This window comes from Trachymyrmex septentrionalis, unplaced genomic scaffold, assembly GCF_001594115.1.
Source record: "Trachymyrmex septentrionalis isolate Tsep2-gDNA-1 unplaced genomic scaffold, Tsep1.0 scaffold34, whole genome shotgun sequence".
NCBI classification, from domain to species: Eukaryota; Metazoa; Arthropoda; class Insecta; order Hymenoptera; family Formicidae; genus Trachymyrmex; species Trachymyrmex septentrionalis.
Window position 1 is genome coordinate 150,315 of NW_017305504.1, and position 12,136 is coordinate 162,450.

General features: G+C 34.9%; 1 protein-coding gene across 3 annotated transcripts in view; it reads left to right on the top strand.

Annotated features, from left to right (window-relative positions):
* Nucleotides 1-12,136, top strand: part of LOC108750237 (trichohyalin) — a 123,382-nt gene that overhangs the window by 90,262 nt on the left and 20,984 nt on the right. The window lies entirely within an intron of this gene.

Here is a 12,136-nt window from a genome sequence, read left to right on the forward strand (position 1 = left end):
ACAGAAAATGAGACTTGCATTTACTAGCCTCGAGTTCGCGAGCAAGTGAAGACGTAAGTTACTCTCGCGGGATAGAGTTATTTATTGGGATCTTCGAATATCCAGCTTGCGACGATAGAAATGATCGTTGTGATCTTCTAAAAATAAAATTATACATTCACTCTTTTCTATAGAAACTATCTGTGGAAATGGGAGATTTGCATTTCATTAATAATCGTGTGTCTGCACTCATTCCTACTACGTTTATTCAATTTATCAGGAAAGTGTGCGCGTTCATAAAAAATACATCGGAGTTCTCCTAGTTGTAGCTTTGGATTGGCGTCCATTCGTTCCTCGAGTATACATATTTATTTTGCGAATTGGTCAGATCAGTCTCGCAGTAGCGTTGATCTCCGACATGCTTTGTATCACTTCGGAATAACGAAATAAGGGGATGAGAGAGGGTGGAGGGTGGCACGCGCCTACTTCATCCCTCTTCTTGACAGCTCTATCTTGCTAGTATCCCCTCGAATCCACCTTGTGTCTCGCCCCCTGTACACTTCCTTCCCCCAGCCTTTAGCAGCTCCCTTGACGCGAGTCGTTACTCTTTTTGAATACCGAAACTTCCCCACGGCTCGATTTCGCCGACTCGGGGGCCGCCACCATTTTGCAACATATTTTGTATGTTCTTTGACATGCGTCTGATCAAAGATAGCAAGTTCTCTCCTGCTCTCCGAAAGGAGACAGGCACTGCGAGACGAAAAATGCGTGAATAATCTAGTCTGAACACAAATCAATCAATAATGAATGATCAATGTTAAATTTTCGGTTTCAATTATCTTCACGGTCAGACATTTGGGGATTCCTATTTTGAAGTAATATGGAAGGAAGTAATATGGAATCAGATAATCAAAGCTTCCAATAATAGAGTAATTATCATCCCAACGCGAAATTGCTTCATTGTGCACGATCGTTTGCTCGGCAACATTATATATTCGATTTTAATTATCCGAGAAAGTTTAATCGTGTTTTGAGCTATTTGAGTTTACCCTTTCTATGCATTTATCTTTTCTACTCCTACACGGAAAGAACGATTTTGCTGGGTATAGAACTGGTAATAATTTTATTTGAACTGTCAAAATAATTGTTAGAAACTGAGATAATAATGAGCGACACTGTGTAAACAATTTTAATATTTTAATACTTTAACAAGTTTGAGTTTCCAATCAAATTATTTTCGAATCTGTACTTTCTAAATCTGAATCAGTGGAATTCAAATGAAAAAGAAAGGAGAAGTTTGAACATTACATAATTAAAATACCGATATTTATATTTTAATTTACGTCATTTCCAATATCATATACATTAATTGAATTTATGTACTATAAAGCAACGCTGTTAGAAATGTTCTTGAATTTCATTAACACTTAATGTACACTGTTAAAAATTTCATGAAATTTAATGTACTTTTAAGTTATACAATTTTAATTTAATTTCATGACATTACATTAAATTTAATGTATTTTCATTGAAATTTTATGAAATTTACACGTTCATTACATTCAAGTAATTATTGTAACTTAGATTTTAGTTGAATCATTCATTACTTTTAATTTCGTTCATAACCACATGTTTTATTTACATGTGAAGGTTAGCTATGTTAGCTATGTTATGGGATTCCACATTTCAATGATTTTTTTAGACGATTTTCACTGTGAATTCACTGATTATCATAATTGAGACTAATGTTAATGATTATCCATTGATTAGAATCTAATTATTAAATGTAGAGAGTCCTGCATAATTTTAAATCCTTCATCAAAATCGTTCTTTCTATAGTTTCTAGTTACACTCGTTGCGATACACTCCATATATTTGTTGTTCATACGTCTGGTTGCGAGCATGGGCTTTAAAAAAATAACTACGGAATAATTGGAGATGTTAGCGATGTACGCGAAAAATTAAGACAAATTGGAGTACCCACGATTTAGTTAGGGGTGGTTGCATTCCCTCCACCTTAACTGATCCGAGCGTCTCGTTTCGCTGGGCTTTTAACGAGAGGGAGGAAAGGAGGAAAGGGGTGCACCTCGAAGCGGAAGGAAGGGATTTCAGATGGGGTTAGGCTGGGACAACATTTCGACCTAGACCGGCGAGACGAGCCAAGACAAACAATTTTCAGCTGGCTCGACCGTCTCGAACTAATTAACGTGGGATTTCGTCGTCATGTGGTCGTATTACATTATACCGTAGATTATTGCCCGTTAAGGAGCATTATTGAGTAATTTTGATTCATCGAAACGGATAATAACACGAAATTCTAGGAAATTAATTAAAGATTTCAAGCTTTAATGAAGAATACCTTTTGACGCGCTTCATAGGATACTAATTGTAAGGGCTCAAAAATGAAATCCGCACACAGTAATGAACATTTTGTTTTTATGTTAAAATCGATACTGATTAACATTTTTTGTTCCATTTTTAACGAATTCGAGTGTTAATTTAATATAACGTGATTGTGTTTATTTGAACATTTCGTATTAATTTGGTATTCAACATTTCGTAACGTTAAAATAGTGCTGAAATAATATTATTCATGAGTAAGTGAAGAATTAATATAAAAATAATGTATTATAAATTTTAAGATATAAATGAATAAAATGCATTAATTTAAAAAGAAAAATGCTTGCAAACAATTTCCTTACGAATTGTTACTTTTTATGTTAATTTTCTACATAATACTTGTGTTATTTCTTAACACATTCATTTTCTGTTAAATTAACACGAAAATTTAAATGAACCGTTTGTGAAAAATTCTGAAATATGTTAAAGTTTAACACAAATTTTCCAGCTGTGCATGTCTAAAGGTACAATTTTTCAGATCCTCTAAATCCTTAAGCTTCCTTTTCAAGTTTCTGTCTCTCCTGAGATTTTATCAAACGCAAACGTTGTTCAGTCGATTGAAAATTCTTCTGTAAAATTTTTCTCAGAATTTTCACGTGCCAAATCTGTCTTCGTGCATTTTATTCGGCATTTCACAGAGACGCGCAGCCACGTGAAAGTCGACAGAATTAATTTCGCAACGTTATTTTCCTTTTACAACATTCTGCCATTTCGTGGCGGTAATGTGGTATCACGTAAGAGGGAAGTGGGCGAAGAAATATATATATTACGGCCCGCACCCGAACCGAGGAAATTTATTGCCTGCATATATGTCTGCATATAGACGCACGCGGCCATAAGCGCGTTACGATCGCGAAGTATTCCGGAAACTGGTTCCATCGGAACTGCACCGGAAACGACGTCTGGATCCAATTTTTCTAAATCAAATGAGTATTACCGCGCAACGTTTCGAAATATCCGAAAATTTACGATACCTTGAATATTAACGCGACGAAATTCCGGATGCTATTCTAATGTAAATCACGAAGAATCGCTCGGTTTTTAGTACGGTGCGCTTTAATATCGAGGGATCGATAATTTTGCAAACTTACAACTTGATTACAATAGCTCGAATCATCTTTTAATTAATAGCCGAGCTGTTTTTCATAGCCGAAAGTTAAAAAGCAAGCTTGGACAAGTAAGACGGTTGCTCATCAAGTTTTCATAGGAGAAAACGAAGTTTGAAAAACTAGAAGTTTGTGAAACTAAATTTGCTTCGTTTTTTCTTTGCGCTTCTAGTTTCTGCAACTTTGTTCCAATCGTTGCGCCAGAATGTTTGATTATCAAACTGCACCGTTTTGCACAGAAGAAATAGACTCGCTCATAAAACGGACGATAAAGCATCGCGGTGATAAAGATGATTAACGAGTTCGGTAATTATTCGCAAATATCCAGGCGCGAAATAATAAAAATCCGCTAATGGTGAAGTAAATCGTATACAATTTTAATTTAAATTACAAATTGTATTTTAATTAAAAATAAAAATGGTATACAGATGAGTGTAATTTTTTTAAAAGAATAAGGCTATTCGCGTTTAAAATATCCAAAAATTTTTGCACTTGAAATGAAGTAAACATATATTCGGGCATTGAAGAGACAGAGAGAAAGTAAAGATGCTGGATGCAAAAAGCATAAGAAATATAAACAGATCTAATATTTAATGTCACATTAAATCGTAAGAAATAATCGAATGTGCACTTTTATTTATTCCTAGATTTTTTAAGACGGGAAACAGAGTCGATATATGATCTTTAATAGAATTTTCTTTGAATGATTCCGTTATTAATTGATAATGTACGTGATATACGATATCAAATTCGGTTTACGCCGCGATTTAATCCGCTTTAATCGAATATAGAACTTGCGATAAATGCGAGGTCCGTACTAGCGTTGCTGTTATTTCGCAAATTTGTCGGTGTTGCCAACCGCAAGGCGGAAACAGCCGCTTCGCCGTCATTTAGCATACGTTTAATAATGAATATTGTTTAGTATTGTTAATAAATAAACCAGCGTAAAACATCGAAGAGAGATGACGATTAAGCGGCACAATTCAATTGCTACGTAATCATCAAAAGTTAATTAATTTCATTATCTCATTTATGCTCTCGTTCCGACTAATTACTTCACAGCGACAACACAATAACAGTAAATAATAATAACAGTTCGTCCCAATAAAAATGAAACCGCAAAATTGTAGTTAGGCATTAAGCCGGACATTTATATTTGTCAATTATCCGCATAATTTTTTGTGCAATAATTGTAATTTGATTACAATCCTTTTTTATGATTAATTATACAAAGTAATTGTCGTTAAGCTAAATTATTAATTAATTATTAATTAATTGTTATTAATAATTCTTTCCAGGAAATTGGAATATTAATATTATTATTCCCTACAAAAACAATATTTAGCGTTTGAAAATGTAATTTATAGAACTCGTTTCAGTCTCGAAATGTTCTATTTGTTGCAAAAAAAAACCGTATTTTAAACGTTTCCATGACAAGCTTTTTTTTTGAAGAATAAGCGATTTGAATTTTTTGATTTTTAAAAAATTCATATTTCAAAAAAGAAACTGCCGTTAATAAAGGCCGCAACACGTATATTTTTTTTGGCCTCAAGAATCATCAAAAAAATTGGCATCGACAGATTCGATAAACACTTTTATCTATCTTTATTAATTCAAAAAAATGTATATTAAGATTTAGCAAATTTTTTTGTGCACTTTTATTCTTTAATCATCGTTATGAAAAATAGTAGTTATAAAAGGAAAAAAATTATTCCCAAATATGTTTGAGCACTCCTTTCTCGGGCAAAATCGTACCAGTTTATTTTATATACACATATAAGGCACGCTGTATAGTTGACTCGCGATGGTTTTGCACGCGATATTTTTGGGCAAGTCGGATTTGCATATCGGCCTTTTGCGAATCGGCCGAAAAAATCGTACGGTTGGATTCCCGGTGAGCGTCGGCGAAATCGAAAACAACCCATGTTTACTTCCCGTTGATTCAATATTAGCATCCGCAACTCCCGGCGGACCCTTGCCGACGTGAAATCGTACATTCCGTTTGACTCGATGGTCAAACTACATCCCCGACGTTTTGCATGCTGCTTTACTACGCTTTTTCTCCCCGTTTCTCCCTCCCCTCCTTTTTCGTCGCGAGGATTTGGCGTTTTGAATATAGCTAAATATACCACCAACGGGGAGAAAATTCTGTTGGGGTGAAGGGATTAATAAGGGCTGTAATAAGCCCTGACTTTAACGATTCGAGGATTTAGAAAGCCATGAATTTAAAAAAATTTGCGGATTAAAGCTCGGGAAATCTGAAAACACTGCACCGAAAGAAGAGATTTACTGAAGTATCTAAAAATTTAGCCAGAATATAGAAAACAGTCGAAAAATAGTTTTGGATCATCGAAATATTTATGTAAAATGCTCAAGTGTTGATGACAATGCCGCAAAAAATTTTATCATTCTTGCAATTAGTTTGAGTATCTTACATACTTACTTTGATGATCCAAACAAAATTATTTTGCAATTTATATCCAGCTAAATTTTTAGATACTTAAGGAAAAGCTAAATATTTAAAAATTTATTCGTAGGATTTATTTTACTGAAATAAATTTTTATTTAAATACGACAAAATAAAATTATTATTCTTAGAAAGTGAAAACCGTCTATTTTATTTTTTTACAATTATAATGTTAAAAAAAATAAGACATTTCAGACAGAAATGTGTATTCCGTCATCACAGTTAAATTTTGTATAATTTAAAAAATTTTTCAATAAATATTAAAAAAATATAAATAATATTTGATTTTAATATTCCGATTTTTTTCTTAGTGTGCTTCAGCTTGAAAACTGTTTTTCTTTTTATATAATTATTTTGTACTGCTGATATTCTCGACGCTTCAAAGTCTCGAGATCGCTTTCGGATCCACGGAAATATTGCAGGGTGACAATTGGCATCGTCGGACGATCGCGTTAATTACATCTGAACCCAACTGAGCCGACTAACAATTGAGTTTAATTTCGATAGAACGCAACGAAGCATTACAGTGACGGATTCTAACGTCGCTCGATTTACGTCGCGATGTCTCTGCAAAATTTCCCTTCAGTGCGAATATTTGAGACCAGCCGTTCGCTGAACGTGCGACGTCTAAGGGCGTCCGCCCTTAGAGGGCTTTCGCACATTCATGTATTGTACTTTCACACCTCCGCATGCATGGGGGTAAGCGCAAGCTTCGCAGCTTCGTAGTATTTCAGGCGTCGCCGGTTCCCGTTTACACTTGTAACGCGAGGCTTCCCATTGTGTAACAAGAGAGAAACCCAGTACGAGAGTAACGCGCCGGCACCCTTCCCCCTCTTCCTCCCTCTTTCCCTGTATCATAGCCGACTGGGTGCATTAACGTTGAGATTGAAGGACGGTGAAAGAGGGCCTCGACGAGGATGGCCTGCGACACGTCGCAGGTAGTTCCGCGTCGAACTGGTGTAAATGGGTCGCTTAATGCGATCGCGTTACATGACGACGAGACTAGGAGGGTCTCGCTAGGATGTTCTTGGGTTATCCTATCTGAGATGTATATTATCTCGCTATCCTCCTAGATTACCGGTTCCTTGCTTTAGCGGAGTCCTTCTAGTTTACTCCGTGATATTGGATGCCCACGTCAAGGACGTACACTGTGCGTCGAATGTTGAATGTTGAATATCGCGTAAATCTATATACGACGTCCTCATTTTCCGAACTGAGATGGCAAACTTAACTTCGAGAAGGGGATGAATTATTCGCCTTGTGATCATTCCACGAATTTGATTTATTTATTCCTTCGTAATTGGTCGTATTATATACTTATTTCGGTGCCTCTTTAATCGCTCTTGGCGTCGCTGGGGGGTCTATGGGGAGGCCAGGTGGCTCTCCCTTGGAGTAGTATTCTCTTTTAAATATTTATAGCAAAGCGTTGTATATTTTTTAAATATTTCTTAAAAGCTCTATCACAATTTCGATTCCAAAAATATTTGATAATTTAAGGAACTGCTAGGTATAAAAAACAAATTCTATTATATTATCCTTCTTTTGCGTTAATATAATTTTAAATAAAACGTTTCGTGAATTATTTACGTTTAACAATACCTTTTCAATGTGATAATTTAAACAATAATATTCTATCTTTTCATTTTGACCTTAAAAAAATTTTCCTTGCGACGCGCCAATGGACACCCCCTCCCCCCCCCTCGCCTCAACAAATTTCTGGATCCGCAAAGCTTGGCGGTTACATGTAACAGGAGAGAGAGAGAGAGAGAGAGAGAGAGAGAGGGAGAGAGAGAGAGAGAGAGAGACGTGTAACGTTTGCGAAGCTTTAGGTCCCCCTATAAGCATGTGGCTTCGTCAGGATAGAGCTAATGCTCGTCGCACGGGGGGTTTAACGCTCACCCCCGTAAGCAGGAACAACGGATTCATGGCGACCGCGGAAAATCCGCTCGGAAGCCGAGGGGGTGGTCGATACGGGAAGTCACGTGGAAAAGCGCCGAACAGCTTTCGTGGGGATACTTCGTATGGGTGGATCACGTCCGCGGGATATTTCGCAAAGGGCCCGAACAACGTCCGGCACTTTGCGTTGCGGAGAAACGTGCTGGAGAACTTAGAGCTTGGAATAATTAAAAAAAATTCTTATTAGCGAAGACAGAGCCGAGTCCATCAAGAGTCTTGATAATCGAGAATCAGATACGTATCATTTAACAGATTGAAGGACTCTTCTTATAGAAAATAAATAACAAAATAAAGGGCAAAGTAAGAGTCAACACACTTCTTTAAAAAAGTCAATACAATTAAAAGAACAATTAAATTACAGATAGACAAAAGTAAAATATATAGTAAAAAATAAATAGAAAATAATAAAAACAGATCCTCCTTCAGCAATGATTGAACAAAAAAAATGATTGATATCGAACAATTAACATTACGTATATAGTTTGTTGTGATGGTACATTTCAAATAGATGCAACGGAAGCAATATGTCCTTAAGCCTTGAAGAAAACTGAATATCAAAATTAGCAAGTTTTCAGTATCTAATTTTAAAATTCTATTGGAACAAAATACTGTTCGATAAAAAAATTTTTTGTTAAGTATCACAATACGTATCTGAAAATTTTTATTACCGACCATGATGCTGTTGATTGAATTTGCGTTATTAAAATTTCGAATAAAGAGTGGCCTCAAAAATTTACATTTTTTAGCCTTTGTATTTTGGGTCCTCGAATTTCGAATCAAATTGTATGCCAAAGAGAGATACTATATGATCTGAGAAAAAATTGAAATTGAGCATATAAGGATATAGTTTTGAAGATACGAGGACTCAAAATAATCAAATTCTCAATATTTCCTTTGTTCAAACATTAAAAGACATAAAAAGGACGTTAATATTTCCTTGATAGTGGGATTTTGACTAGAATTAGTCAGAATAATTTTCTAACCCCTTCACCATTGTTGCTTAATTTCTTAAAGGGGTAGGTAAATTTCATCCCTTATCAGAGTTGTGGCACAAACGAGCTATAAATGTATCGACAAAATTATATTAATCTTCGGGGTTAATTTTTTTTCATTATCTTAAAGATGCCAACTTTTAACTTGCGTCACTTTTCTATCAATGCAGCAACGTGTACATTCGAAATCGGTGAGTCTCCGAAGATTCATGGCGTCTTTCGCTACCTGAGATCTACGAGTTCGCGAATCTATACCGCTTAAAATCCGCGTATCCTCGAGGATCTGACGTTTGTATCTCGCGTTTGGATCCCGGTGGATAGCGGAGGCACTTTTGCACGGCGATATTTTCCCGAGCTACCCCGTATATACGTAGTGCACGTATAAACGGGCTTCTCCGCCTAGAGTTTCCCGTGTGGGCGGAGGATTACGATACTGTATGGTTGAGACACGACGGGCGCACCCTTTGTCTACGTTGTCTGCTATCCTTAGCCTTTCATTTAAGGACCAGGTAATAGCTGTCGCTGCAGCTGCACGTGACCCCGCAGTTTGCTGAAAGCAAGGAGAATAGAGGAACGTATTTTACTTTACGAGGATACTAAAATTCGCCGGACATACCGCCGGTCTGTTTCCGAATTTATGCGCCCCGGGATCATCAGGTTTAAGCGAAATCCAGGAGGGGGATTGGCCGGATCGATGAGATCTGGGACAGAGATAAACTCTCCTCGGAGACCGTTACGGTCGTGAGATATAACGTGGTTAAGTTTAATGAACTATAATTAGCGTTTTATGAACGTATAAAACTTTAATAACGTAGGAATTTATAAAAAAAAAAGACTCTAGAATTCTCATAGAAGTTTTCCTTCTTAAAAGGAATTCTTAGAGATTTTTTGTAGCTATTATTTCTTTTAAAGATATTATTTTTAATTTTTGTGAGTACTATAGAACGTGTTATACTTTTAGTGCTAAAATGTTGTACAAGTTCTCCTATGGATAATTTCTTGTTCAAAGTAGTTTACATAAGTTCTCTTTTGTCAAATATTTAAGAGTTTAGCGCTTCCTTCTTTTATTAATAGGTTATATACATCTTGTTATATTTCTCAGGTACAAAATAATGAAAATTTTATACAACGTAAAAGTTTCGCGTTTATAAGAGTTTTTCACTTTTATTCGGTCCTTAAATAATTATATTACGAGTATTTATAATTATTCAGACGGTCCAACGTAATCTTTTCCAGGTTTGTATCCAGCTAAATTTTTTGATACCTCAGCGCAAATTCATCTTTTCTGTGTAACATTGCGGAATAACTAATATTCCCTCTGCCGAGGGTGTATTCGAGATATCGAGTTGCCGCTCGATAAAATGCAAAACTCGTGGGGGTAAAAATCGCGCGGATACGCGCGGATATATCGCTTCGCGAGGCGGAGGTAAAATATACGAGATAGCCCGGTATCCACACCGTCACGTGCGTTAGGCGATATTTGTCGCACGTGACCGAGGAGCAGCACCACCGATATCTTCTCGCGACTCCTTCCGCAACGGACGTAAAAATCCATATTGTGCAGAAGGAACGAAACATTCCGCCTCTTTTATTAGTGCAGAAGATTATGGCGTCCTATTTACATTTTATATTACTTGCTTGATAACGAAGACCCACAAAAAAAAGTACCCTGTGCTGTGGGATGGAGATCTAGCTATTCTTATGTATTTTGAGCCGCTGAGTACGAATCTGACATCAAAATAGGATCATCCAGGGCAAATTTTCAATCCACAGCGAAAAAATGGATCAAAAATGGGAAGAAATGGATCATTTTTGAAAATTTATCCTACTTTTTTTTGTGCGCCTGTGCAATCAATATTTAAATTTACTCCGGCCGAGGTAATGTTTCTCGCAATAAATTTACAGTTTTTTCAGCACATTAATATTTTGCTAATATGGTGCCTGATTGAGCAATCAAATTATTAAAAATTACTTGTCAATTTAATTTAATTTGTGATATTATTACAGTTTATAATTACGTTTATAAGTCCGGAAAACCAATTTGATGCGCAGTTTAAACGACTATAAACATGGTATATGTATATGCAATTATTTATGTACATGTATAGTATTATGTGTATATAATTTACATTGAATTATTTAAACATTAATGATCCAGCTTTGACCGTTATAGACATTTAAGTTCTAGTTCGTATTGGTGTTGTTGTGTTTTGACATCAACGGTCTAAAATAAGATTCTTATTGTTTAAATTTAAAACTTATCGATTACATTCGTCAAAGTATTGTTCAATTGACTCTATATAATCTCACAAAATTACGAAATATTTTTACTTAGAAATATTTTTATTTATAAAAATGCGATAACACTCGAAGAGAAACAGAGGTAATAATGTGATCTTACACACAAAAATAGGTATTTAAACAATTGATTTTGTTTAAAAGACAATACAATTTATTAAAAAATTAACAAAAAAGTAAAATATTGTAAAATGTATGCAAATGTGTACAATTACACATAACTTCTTCCGCGTATAGGCTGCTCAGTAATAAAAATTTATAGTACATGTAATTATAGATTAATATCAGTAGAGTTAATTGATTTATGTTATTTGACTGAAAAACCTTAAAAGGTAATTAACATCACAACGTCAGCACGTTTAGAGGGACACATTAGCAAAATACCACGCTATTGTTTAACTTTGCATAATTCAATGTGTACAGTCAAGTAAAATGTTAAATAACAAGCAATAATAAATATGCACATATTTGTATAATACACTAAAAAAAATGACGTATCAACAGCATTATTTTAATTGAAAATTGATTTGTAACAACAGTATTAATGAAACAAATAAAATGTTATTAAACCAAGATGACGTATTTGTTTCATTAATAGTGTTATTATGTGAATTAACAAACAAACAAAAATTATTTTCAATTAAAATAATGCAATTGATATGTCATTTTTTTCAGTATATGTATTCAAGTTTAAAAAGAATGAGAAAGTATGTGCAATTAAATGCTAAAATGTATTTTAAAAACTTGTTTCGAAATGCTTAAAGGTAAAAATGCCTTGTAATAAATGCTGACTATTACGTATTAACTTATTAGCGTCATGATGTAACGGCGAGTTATATACTGAGAAAATAATTTCATAAGTAATCACTAGATTCGCTATCTAATAGCGGAGATATTAAAAAATCATTATATATATATATATATACATTATATGTATT